Genomic DNA, 14,200 nt, shown 5'->3' with positions numbered 1-14,200 from the left:
GCGTTGTCACAACGTGAATGTGCCTTATTAGTCAAGCTTGTTTTATCAATGAGATGAAAATGCCAGTGCTGCTTTTCGTGAATACCGGCGTTTAAAATAGTTACGTAGAGGACCGATGACCATAACTAACTTACGAAGAATAGTTGAAAGATTTGAAACAACAGGAATTCCTGGTGTATAACCAGGCCGAGGGCGTAAATGTTTCTTCAGGCCGTGGACTATTTCTGGTTGTGGGGCTACTTGAAAGCTTGAAAGGCGTTGTGTATGAAGGACATACTCCTGACATTCCTACTTTAAAAGAACAAATAGCATTACATATCAGACGAATAAATACCAATATGCAGCCAGCCACCGTAGAAAACTTCGTGTACCGCATGCAATTAATTATTGGAACGTCAGGCTGGTGGTCACCTTGAGCCAAATTCGAAAGTTCCTATAGTAAACATTTTTCATTGGTATCTGGTGCGTTGTTATTTACTGTTTCCCTTGGCAGATATGTATTCTTTTTTCTCACTCCCCAAGATTTCCCCTATTGGCATCTTTTGGTACTATTTTTTTTTCCTTGACAAATTGAAACCACATACTTTATGTGTATGGCGGTCAAATTTTGTTATATTTCATCTAGTACATAACACGCTACAGGGATCCGAACACCTCCTGTTATTTCTTGATCACCCTGCATATATATATATATATATATATATATATATATATATATATATATATATATATATATATATATATATATATATATATATATATATATATATATATATATATATATATATATATTGGTACGAAGATGCAAAGAATAACAAGTAACACTATATCAAATTTATCAGCTTTAAGCAACTCGCAACATGCAGGCGAAGAATTGATTCCATTGCTTGTGGAACTCATAATTTATACCTTTACAGAATAATCTAGAATTATAAAGAAGGTTATAGAAAGTTCTTTAAGCTTCTAGAACATTAACGAATGAATAATAAGAAATTCAAATTAAAGTTCAACCTTTAAATAAATACAATTTGGCTGGGATTCGAACCCCCAGCCTTGTACTTTCCAAGCGCGTACTTTACATCTGAGCCATATTGAATATGTGCAGAATTTCTTTTTGAGACAATATATATTAATTTGAATTTGAATTTTTAACTTCGTTTTATTACATTCCGGGAGGCATGATTTATGAACAAGCAGCAGCCACGAGCACAAACACAACACAGAACGACACAGAGCGAAATAAGGAAAAGCTAAAAACATTATAACCCTGTGAATATATTCTGTGAGATTTTAATAGGGATTTCCTACATGTGGTGATCACAGGCAAGGGAATCACAGGGATATTTTAGAAGAAGTCAGCAATATTTTTAGTTTAAGTCAGCAATATTTTATCCCTTCATTCGGAGCTTGGAAATCGCTGACGAAAGCATTTTTACAGAGCTTTTTTAGCATTAATTAAATAGAAAAAGTGGAATGGGATCAAGAAATAAGAGAATGTTTTAGAATGAAGTTAATATGTGCTGAATTGAGCTAAAAATTAGGAAATTAACTAAGTTTAAATTTGATTTTAAAATATCATTACACACACATAATTAGATCTTATAAATCAGTTCAAATGTCTTATCTAACACCTAAAAACTGTGGAACAGAGTGTAAACCTTCCTCCAGCAGTTGCACTGCTATTTATCAATACATTTTTAGAGAAACAAAGCGATGGAAAGAAAATGCATCGCTTTGATAGGAACTTTGTATACTGCAATACAATCATCCCAGCGTTACTTAATAGCATCTCGCAGTGGATTAGGGCATCGCATTGTCACATGATACAGGAATACGTGATTCATTCATAGAATGTGCAATCAGCCATCCATGTCGGCCCCTACCTGAAGTTTTGCTTTCGGTACACTAACTTTTATAGTACGAAACCTGTTCTTTACATCGTTATTATTTTTGCCACTTCCTTTGCATTAAAAGCATCAAACAGATTGGGCGGAAGGATGGATAAAAAAGAAGGGGGGGGGGAATAACAGAATGTATAAAATTTTTCATTAGCTCTCTCACCCAATTTAGGTTGGGACGTTTGCATATTTTGCTCCTTTTTCCAGAATTTTTTTTCTACATAATGCAGGTATTAAACATCTTGAATTATTCATTAATTGAAAGAAAATGATGATTGAATAATTTGGAGGTGGGGGGTGGTTTTTATTGTATTGTGCGCTATTTGAGAAATGGATATTTCGAAGAAGCTTGAACAGGATGATGAGAAAGTAAGTGCAAACATTTTCTTACTTACTCTCGTGCTGATCGTATGAAAAATCTTTAAGGTAAAAAGATGAAAGCAACGTCAATGAATGTCATTTGATGTTATAGCGCGAATCCTTATTAATACAAATCAGCAAGAGTGCCCTTTCGATTTTTCCTTATATTTGTCTATTCAATGTATAATTGTCCTTCCATAATTCTAAAGATAGAATCGAACAGGAATTTTGAGCCTCTTTCTTTACATAGATGGAGCCCACAATCTAATGTAGATCTAAAGTTTTGATGCCAAGATCACATAGCATTTCATTCGTCTCTCTTATTACGTTTATATATATATATATATATATATATATATATATATATATATATATATATATATATATATATATATATATATATATATATATATATATATATATATATAAAAGCGAGTACAGACAGACAATCGGTTTACCAGTTGATCGAAATTAGACACAAAACTGCTGCTTTGATGTTAAAATTATCCATCAGAATTTACCCGTCACGCTTGCTGTGATTTCGAGTTATCACGTTCACATTAGCACAAAAAACCAGATTAAACTCATCTCGGGTTTGCAGCAAAATGTGTTGTGGGTCTTCCATTTTAATAATAACATGTATCAAATTTCATTTCTCCATTATTTTTTTAAGTTACGCTTAGAGACAAACTTCCTGTAACAGGTTTTCGAGCCAAATTTGAAAGGAAGTTACAATTTTGGTGTAAAGTTGGCATACCAAATTCGATTCGTGGAGATGATTTTTTTAAATGGAGCTATTGTTTTCTAACAGATACGATTGCATAAATGAAATAGTCCTTGTGGTTGGAAGTTTCTTGCTTATAACATCTTTCATTCTGATTCAGATTTGCTAAGTTGAAAAATAGTTTTATATTTTATCAGCTAAGTTGACTCCCCCCGAAATTATATTCTTCTATCTAAATGACCGAAGAATTTAGATTCATCGATAAAAACATTAAATTTTAGCATAAAATATCCGAGTTTTTTTTTCTATTATGAATAGACATTGCTATACTCTGCTCATTTTTTCGATGAAATGATAGTTGTTATTTTGCATATTAAATTCATGATTATGTTTCAAGCTGCGCTCTAACTACATTTATCACCTCTTATTTACATGTTATTAAAAGCTATTGTTAATATATACGTACTATTTTATTGAGTGTATGGGCCAAATTCCGAACTTAAATAAGCGCAACTCTTTTTTACTTATTTAGGTTATTTCAAAATATTATAAATTACTTTTAATATATGTAAAAAAGAAGAAGTTTAAATATATTTTGTAAAATTGCATTTATTAAATCATCAAAATATATTTCAAGAGCTTTATTTTTTTTCTGAAGTATGGATATGTATTAACGATTTGTTCTTTTGTTGTACTGAAGTCTTTTTTTTTTTATCAATGTTAGGTTTCGATTACTTTTGTTTTGCTTATTGCAGAAATATGCACTTTATATAAATAGTATATAACATATAATATAAATACATTGTTTTATATAAATACATATAAGTACATTACTGAGCACTCATTAATAAAAAAATTGTTTTCGATTTTTGAAATAGGTACGAAAATAATACTTTAAACGAAATACAAAGTTCAAGCTGTTGCTTAATTTCCCTTAGAATAAGCAATCAGTACTTTATTACGACAATCAGCATATTGATATGACATTCTAGAGTGAAACTATAATTTATTCTACTTATCACATAGATTCAATGAAAACAACACAGAATATGTTATCATTATAGAAATAAAAATTTGCTGATTCGGAAAAAAAGTCATTGTTGGATTTAAATCTTTGAGAACAATATATCACAAATATATCTCGGAAACAAAGCTACCAAAACATGTTAAATAACATTTTCTTTCAAATTTCGACTTCATAATTTCAAAAATTATACGCACTGTTAGCTTTTAGTCATCTAACACTTCTTTTTCTGTTTGTTAAGAATTCAAATTATAATTTAGAAAATTAAACTGAAAAGTTATATGATTTTCTATAGCAGCCTTACTACCGTTGTTAAGAAAATACTTTATTGTTTTCTAAAATAAGCTAACAAAATGAGGAAAAGTCTATAAATTTCTTAATTAGTCAATAAAGAAATATAATTCATAAAATTACTTCTTTCCTTTTAATATTTTTATTTTTGGCAACACCTGAACCTTTTTATTTTCAGGTTTTTGAAGAAAAAAAATCAATCATTTTTATGTTTAATTAATTTAAACTCCTTACTGGAGAAAGCATAATACACATTCTCAAGACGTGTCGAATGCGAAAGAATTTTATTAAAATTGCTCGTTTTGTTATTTGCTTATTTATTTTTATTTATTTAATAAATAAATAATCTTTGGCAACCAGCCGATTCACCAGTATTAATTAAAAATTATTGCTTACACAATAATTTATTTGATAGTGAAGATTGTTGCATGGGTGAAATGACTTGAAGACACACGTTGTCTTTCATGTGGTTTATTGGTAACATCAACCACAAAAGGCACATGATTACGCCATAGTGTAGTAGGCCTCGAGAACTACACATAAAATTTCTCGGCAGAGAGAGAGAGCCGAGATCACACTCCCCCTAGTACAGGAGTTCACGTTCCCTTCTACTGGGAAAAAAAAAAAAAATGTACTAACAACAACAGTAAGACCACGTGATATTTACATGATTGGCAGCTAGCTCCGCCCAGGAAGACCACGTGGTTAACTGAATTCTTAACATTAACGATTGCTAAAATTTTCAATTAAATATTATATGTAACTTGGTCTCTTAATAGCTTTATCTGCAAAATATTTTTAAGCTTCAGATTTTGATAGTTATATAATTCAATCATACTATTGTGTAGGCCTTAAACAGTCCTGTTTATTGTACTACTTAATTCTCTTAATTTTCGGTCAGCGCCCATAAAATTTCAACCTTAAATTAGAGTGGAAATGTTAAACTGCAATTAATATAAAAACGTTTTACACTGAAACCAGCCATGTCTTTTTTTAAATATGAGAATTGAAAGCAGAGTCGTCCGGCATTGAAGTTATATGTGCACTGCAGAGTAATTTTCGCAATTTATATAATATCTTAAAGAATTATTCAATAAAAATTTCTCTGATTCATCGTAAAATTCTGATTTTACTTTTACCTTCAAAACATTTAAATGATGTAAATAAAAATATGTTATTTTATTTCAGTCAATAAAAGTACTTATGAAAAAATTATGAATTTTACACATTTCTTTTGTCCTAAGGAATCATATTCTGTGAAATACTCTTGACACTTCAACTTTTAAATAAATAACGTTTCTATTTTCTGCGAATAAATCTGACTAATTTATGAAATTTAATATATCAATTTTAGAATAATCAACATTTTCATAATCATAGGCCAATCATTGTCGCGAAACTCGGGCAGAAGATTAGCGTATTTTCTTTAAGACGGTCAATGAAGTGGTTTGAAATCGCCAGTTTTTATAGAAGAGTGATATTCAAATTTTATAAATTAATCAGTTTTAGTGATTGATTTAGTTGAATGGAGTTCAACAATTTTTATTTAAAATATTGGTGTCTCAAGAATATTTTTTATAAAAATATGATTTAAAAAGCAGAGTACCTTGGAAAAATTTAAAATGCGTAATTTATCGGAGCATTTATTGACCCAAGTTACATAAAATATAATTATTCAGTTCATTTAGATCATTTTGTTAACAGATGCATGCCCTAAAATAGCTAATGGGCGCTGATTTAAGTGATTATCCTATGTATATTAAACAATGTTTGTCTTAAATTAAACTATTTCATTGAATTAATAATATATATATATATATATATATATATATATATATATATATATATATATATATATATATATATATATATATATATATATATATATATATATATATATATATATATATATATATATATATATATATAAAATAATAGGACACTTTTGTTTGCCTTAATATAAACTGTTTCATTGCATTAATAATATAGATACTGCAAAAGATCATAGAAAATTGTTCCTGCATTTACATTTTAGAAAATGTCATATTTCAAATATTTTTCACTTCATATAGACACGTGCTGAGAACTAAACTTTTATATGCTTAATTTAAAGTAATTGCAATTGATTATTTTTTTTAATTTGAACTTCTGTTAAAGTGATAGATAAAACTCAGAGTTTTTTCTAGCTGGCAAAAAAAGTTTTGGAGTTCAAACGATTTGATATAGGGAGAAAAAAAAAATTTCGCTCTTCTAAAAGACGATGACTGCGTAATGTACTGATCTTGATCACATAATCATTCCAAACCAATTCAAGCAAAAAAAAAAAAAAAAAATCTGGCCTTGAGATAAACGTTTAGAATCCGAACGAAAGGCGGGGAAAAAATCATTTTTTAAATATCGATGCATGCATAATCTAATAGTCAAGTGATTTTTTTACCGGTTTAAACTGGTTAATGACTTAAATTAATTAAGACAAACAATGATTTAAAAAGTAACAACGTTCTCATATGATAACACAGTGTGTTCAATAGGAGATTCCAATTTTTTTTTTTATCAATTTGAAATTGATCTAAATATTAAAAGTTTTGTACAATAACGTCGGAGCGTATTATCACGCAAAAACGTTTTAAACTCTATTATACAAATAAAAAATTAGATATTCAATGGTATCTATTTTATTTCTGTCATATTTTCTTAAATGATTATAAATTTTCAAGATTAAATTTAAATGTTTTTGCTTTATGTAACTTTAATGTGTTTCTTTTCATACTTATTTCATTTCATAGAGACGCGTGTTGGAAATGACACTTTTATATGTTTAATTTGCAATAATATTTGATTTATTTTTTAATTTGAGCTTCTCTCAATATGATGGCGTCACATTAATAAAAGCTCATTTTTTTCCCATTGACTCGTAACTTGCACGTGCAGGTTACATTTTATTTTGGGCGAAATAAATAGTTGAAAAATATAGTTAAAGTATTTTTTAAAAATTCGTTAAAAATAGAAATTTAATTTATATTTTAAAACATTGGTATCACTCGAAAGAAAAATTTTTGAGCTTTAGCTTGATGTAAAGATCATTTTTGTGAGATAATATGTTCGGAAGTTATAGCGGGATAATGCCGAAATTTCGCTTAATATTTAATTAATTAAAATTCTAGTTAAATATTCGAAAAAATCGCTCCGAGGTGCACATTCCCGGTCTGCAAGGTATACACGTGCCAAATTTGGTAGCTGTTGGTCGAACGGTCTGGGCTGTATAGCTTCAGATTTTTGGCCGATTATTTCAAACGATTCTGTTTATTTTCTTAATGTTTGATGCATTTAAAATTAAACATTGCTAATTAATCGATCTTTCAGATTCACTCTGAAGTACTTTTGAATTAAAATAAAACAGAATAAAGGAAATTAAAAATTACTAATCTGCATAGCGTTACCCCAACTGGTGTAGAAAAACTCACGCATTTGCGTTACCGTAACTGGCGTTGAAAATTCACGCATGCACATTGTGTTCTGATTGTTGACAATTATTATCAACGGATGCTGACTGAATTTAAGTTATTTTTAGGTTAGTTGCATGCTTTTGTAATTAAATTGCATTTATGTTAGTTATATATTTTTTGTATATGCTTACATCGTTTTTTAAGTAGTTTTTTTTAACCTGTTTTCAACCGATTATTTTAAACGATTCGTTTTATTTTCTTAGTGTTTGATGCATTTAAAATTAAATATTGTTAATTAATCGATCTGGTCATGATGAATCTGTGAAAATTTCGTTAACAAATTCTTGAAATATTACATAAATTAAGAGATATTCTTTAGTGCCCATAAAGTTTAAACGCTCAGTGATTCTGTTTTCAGTATCATATTACAAAAAAATACTTTGTTTCAGTAAAAAATATTATTATATTAATTGCAGATTAATCCTTCCCACCTTAACTTAAAGTATAAATTCTACGGGAGCTAACAGAAAATTAGAGAGATACATATTACGTTATGACTGAAGGCCTTTATAATATTATGAGTGAATTAATTATATGACTATCAAAATTTGAAGTTTTAAAATATTTTGATGAAGAAGCTATTAAAGTAGGAATTGCATAAAATATTTAATTATTAAAATTTTAATGAACACTAAGATTGGCGAACTGGCTGGTTGCCAAAGGCGGGTAGTTTATAATAAAGATGAATGCACGTTTGTATATTTTTGGCGCTCACCAAACCAGACCGTTGAACTTAGAGCTATCAGACTTGGCAGTATATACTTTATAGAATGGAAATATGCACTTTGGAGCGATTTTTTTTTTGAAATTTCAATTGGAGTTTTAATGAATTAAAAATTAAGTACAATTTTGACATTTTCCCACAATAATTTCAAAAATACAGGGTTCTTATAATTAAAGTTTGCCTATTCAGAATTCTCTAGAGCCAGTTCTGTGGCTTCACACGAAATAAAATTTCACAAATATGTAGTATGAGTGACTCACTCGGCAAAAATCGAAAAAAAAAAAAAAAAGTTAACATTTTTGATAACAGGCGGCGTTGCGTCAACGTCAAAGAGGATTTTTGACAATTTTTTGCAGAACACAAAATAAAGGAAAATTTATTTCGTAGTTGTAAAATTAAATTTCACTAATTCATAAAGTTCTAGAGCCGGATCTATGGCTCTAAACAATTCAGAAAAAATGAAGAAGATTTCATGTGCGGCAATCTGCGTCAACAAAAATAAAACATGTCGCCCAGAAGAGACGAAATCAAGAAAAATGGCATTATGCATGCTCAATGAACTCTCCATTATTTGCAATCACGCATTCCATTCTCAGAGCTGTGTCTTTAGCCGCAGAGTCTTTCAAAAATCCCTACAGCTAAGAATCGCATGGTGCAAGATCAGGAGATCGTAGTGGGCAGAGTATTTGAAAATAACTACTTATCAAAGGTCTTGTATGAAATGGCGTTGTAAGAAGATTCGAAATGTTCAAGTAATATGAGGTGGAACACCGTCTTGCACAAAAACGGTATTTTGAATGCTGACTCGCTTTTGCAACTCGGGAATCACAAGAACTGAAAACATATTGAGATATCTTCTCCCATTTATGGAACATGTAATGGGTCCAATGGGTGTTGATTCCCGGAAAAAAAATATGGCCCCCCTAACATACACGTAGCTGTAAAACCGCACCACACTGTCACTTCAGCTGGGTGCAGTGGAACTTCTGGAATCATATTAGGATTCTCTATCGCTCAAATCCGACAGTTGTGTGTGCTCAGTTCTCCGTTTAAATAAAAATGCTTTTCACCGCTACGCAGAATACTCCAGGGCCAAGAGTCATTCACATTCATTCGTGCAGTAAAATCTAGTACAAATGTTGGCCGCCTTTCTGTATTAGCTGTTGCATCCTCTGAATCTTGTATAGATAGTAGCGGAAAATTTGAAGCACCTCTTTTCTCTCGATTTTATTTACAATAGCTGGTTTACTAAATCTACGGCAACAGTAGCAAATCTTCATCGCTAGAAATGCCCACTTGTTTTCTTCCTCTGCCAGGAAGAATGTCGAGTCTTTCTGCTGCCTGAAATATTTTAATCATCTTGCGAACGCCGCCATCCGACATAGGTCCACATCTAACATTTTTCTTTTTCCGGAATTCTCAAAGAGCTGCAGCTGCGTTGCTGTTATTTTGATAAAATAAATTTACGAGAAGAATCTTTTCTTTCAAAGTTACCATTTTTCTCAAAATGTAGATTCGAATACTTTTCAAAAACAAACTCCTCCAGTATCAAAAGAATCACAGACACAGTTTGTTGCTTTAAATCGTCAGTTGATTTGAAGCGTATTTCGGAGTTTTGAAGTTCTGACATCACTACCATTTCTGCTCAGTTCGTCGTAGATTTGAATATTAATAATCTTCCCTCGTTTGTTAAAATGTTGTAATTTTTGGTGTTTCTTCTGGATTGACCGAAACTGATAGAATGAATCTGCAAAAATTTACTTATACCAACTGTGAAATAAACCTTCTTTTATTTATTTATTTAAAAAAAAAACACGTCTTAGATGTTGGCGCAGCGCTATCTATTAATAAAAATTTGTACTTTTTTTCAGAGCGCATTATTTGTACTACTTACTAGAGAAATTTTATTTCGTGTGGAGTCACAGAACTGGCTCTAAAGCCTTCTGAATAGGCGAACTTTATTTATAACAAACCTGTATTATAGTATAAAAAATATTTTTTCGTCCTCTTAAAATTCAAAAATTATCCTTTCAAAGATACGAGTCTTTTTCGGTTGTTTTTATTTTTAATCAAATATTTAAAAATATTTTAAGTATATATTCTAACAATTTATTTCAGAAAAATAAAATTACAATTTACCTACACGAGCACAATACACGTGCATTGAAAAAATTAGTTTTTATCGACGTGTTATCATCACATTGACAAAAGTTCAAATTGAAAGATTGAAATAAGTCTTACTGCAGATTAAACTTTGAAAGTACGTATGAAATGAAATAAATAAAAAAAAATATGATATTTAAAAAAAAATAAATGCTTGAAAAATGTTTCCATGATCTTTTACGATATCTACATTATTAATTCAATATTATTTAATGTTGTTTTATTTAAGGCAAACCCTGGCTTAATATTACAGGATACCTACTCTAATCAGCGTTGATAGATATTTTGTGAACCTTTATAACAGACATACAGCTGCTAAAAAAATGGCCTAAATGACGTAAATAATTATGTAAGTTGAATGAATAAAGGCACTAATAAATTTAAATTCATTTTAAAATAACTTTAAATTGTTATATCGTAATCGTTATACTGCGAATCGGATTGAACAAAATATTCTTGAAACACTAATATTTTAAATAAAATGAATCGTATTCTAATAAACTAAATTAATCACTAAAACTGACTATTTACAGAAATTTGAATATCACTATTCTATAAAAATAGGTGATTTTAGATCACTTCGTCAACTGTTTGAAAGAAGACATATCATCAGAGCCTAGATTTACTCAAGACTAATTGGCCTAATATTAAGAAAATGTTGATTATTCTAAAATTGTAATAAATTTCAAAAATTACCAGATTTTATCGCGGAAGGTAGAAAACGTTTATTTATTTATTTATAAGTTGTTGTGTCAAGAATATTTCTTAAAATATGATTCCTTAGGACCAAATGATTGTATAACATTTAGACTTCATAGTTTTTTTAAGTATATTTATGGACCGAAAAAAATTATTATTAATGCCATTTAAATCTGTTTGAATATAAACCTAAAAACTGAATTTTACGATGATTCAGAATCATTTTTGTTGAATAATTCTTTGAGATATTACATGAATCATGAAATAAATTATATTACATAAATTATGAGTGCATATAAGACTTCAATGCCGAACGACTCATATTAAAAAAATGCTTGGTTTCAGTAAAAAATGTTTTTATGTTAATTTCAGTTTAATAATTTCCACTTTCATTTAAAGTTGAAATTTTACAGGAACTGATAGAAAATTAGAAAGACAGATAGTGCAATGTATAGAAAGGCTTAAAACTTCCATAACAATTATGTGACTATCAAAATTTGAAGCTTAAAAATATTTCCCTGAAGAAAGTATTAAGAGACCAAGTTAAGTAAAATATTTCATTTTAGCGAGCATCCACTGAATTGGTGAATTGACTGATCGCCAAAGGTGGCTAGCCTACAATATGAAATCTAAGAATGTAAAACAATAAATAAATAGAATGAAATGAAGTTAGATTTAAATATTCTGATGCAAAACATCGTGCCAAGAAAATATTTTAGGCTTGGTTCATCTCTTGACTTCGCCTGGCTTGATAGCATCTACTGTTGCACTCTGTACGTAGAATTTTTTGCATCATGCAGTTAACGAGAAGAATGTTTGTATGTCCTTCTGTCTTAGATTAACTTTTACGTTAAATTGTAGCTTCTTTTCTTTCTTTCAGAGACCGATTTCCGCATCACTCAATTTACAGACTTTGTGTCAGTTATCGTGATTATTAATATTTTTATTTATTTATTCATTTTTATTCTGGGCCAAAGGAGGGCGATGCTTACTGGAAAAAAACTTTGGAGTATAATTTACGTATAAAGCTTGATTATATGATTTGCCTTCTAAATGGTGCCCTATCTTTTCCGACAAAAGTTTTTTTTTTTTTTTTACTTTCTCGAATACGAAGTACACAGAAAATATTCTAATCGTCAAAAAATATGAACTGGAGATTTTGAGGATTCTCGACGTTTTATACTTCTCTGAGTACAAAGAACACATTTTTGGAAAATGGCTGTTTGCGTGTCTGTCTGTCCGATAGTCTGTCGGTCCTTGATAAAGATAACTCAAAAACGCTTTGAGCTAGACGAACGAAACTTGGAATATAGATTTTACACCACATTTGCATATTTCTATCGAAGTTTGAGCAAAATCTGTTTAGTGGGAGTCTGTCTGTCCGGCTGTCACAATATAAATTAAGAAACTGTTACATAAATAATATAAATGAGAAAACTGTTAAACGAATAAAGAAAGATAAATAAAATTCGGCACACGGATTTGACATCTATAGCATAGGTATCTATCAAATTTTGAACCTAATTCAACGATTGTCTGTCAGTCTGTATTTGCAGAAACATGTTAACGTGATAGCTGAAAAATGCAATGATTTAAGTAATTACGTCAAAAAGTCGATTTTTTGCAAAATTGTATTTTTTTTTATTTCTCTTAATGTTTGAACAGTTTCTTTGAATTTTGTTTTTAAGTCTGTTTTGGGGGAAATTACATTGATTTTTATATTTGCATTTACATGTAAATTGATACTATTTTATATCTTCAATTATAAAATAGCATCGATTTCTGTTTTCACAAATTCTAATCTCTGGTAGAATTTTCTTATGTAAAACTTCCTAAATTAAAATATAAGGCATCATTTTGTTCAAATTTGGTATAATAATTTCCCAACATATTCTGCAGTTTCGGAGCTAGAAAATAAGTCATCTACGAGTATACACTTAGAAATATTTTATATTGTTTTAATGCTTGACAATGCTTTCACGTTATTTATCATTTGAACCCGTATATTTAAAGAATGGATATAAATACAGCTTATTTTTTAGTTCAGAAACTAGATAATATATTTCTTAAGCTATCTTCAAAATCTGAAGCGAATACTTTGATAACATCTAAACTTTATATCTCTATATAAACTATATATTTTTGCTTTATATCTCGTATTAGCTAAAAAAAACTTTTTTGCAATATTTTTTTAAATTGTTCTTTAATTTGTATATTTTGGTAGCATAGATTTTTTTTATGCAAAAATTCAAAAATATAACTATTTTAAAGCGTTTTTCAAAAAACTCATTCCGAACGTAGATGCATATTTTAAATATACCAAGTTTTGTGATTGCAAGCGTAATTTTGAGTCAAAATTTTGTTTCAATCGGTAAGAAAAAACACATCCAAAACACAAATGCGATATTCGGATACTATGCCAGGCATTAATAGCCAAAAAATTGCCTAGGATGACTCGATATACCAAGTAAAAAAATGTAAATTCATGTGAAAAATTATTCCCGCTGGTTTTCTGTTTTAAAAATTTACATAACTTACTTATGGTTACTATAATGGCAACTGAAGAATGATACTTATTTTTGAAGTAAGCTTTTCAAAGTTTATACTACGATTTAAAATAAGAAAAATAATTCCGTATTAATTAGAAATGATTTTGATTTTTTTTAACCCCAAGGTGAAAAGTGGAGATACCAAAGAAGCCCCAATAAAATCTTATTTGGAACAACTTTTGACTTTCGTTGCTTTTAAAGAAAGTGTGTGCCTGGTAAGAAACTATTCAAAGAACTATTTTATGTGTTTTATTTAAAATAC

This window comes from Argiope bruennichi, chromosome 2 (genome assembly GCF_947563725.1).
Source record: "Argiope bruennichi chromosome 2, qqArgBrue1.1, whole genome shotgun sequence".
Lineage (NCBI taxonomy): Eukaryota > Metazoa > Arthropoda > Arachnida > Araneae > Araneidae > Argiope > Argiope bruennichi.
This window is presented reverse-complemented; position numbering follows the sequence as displayed.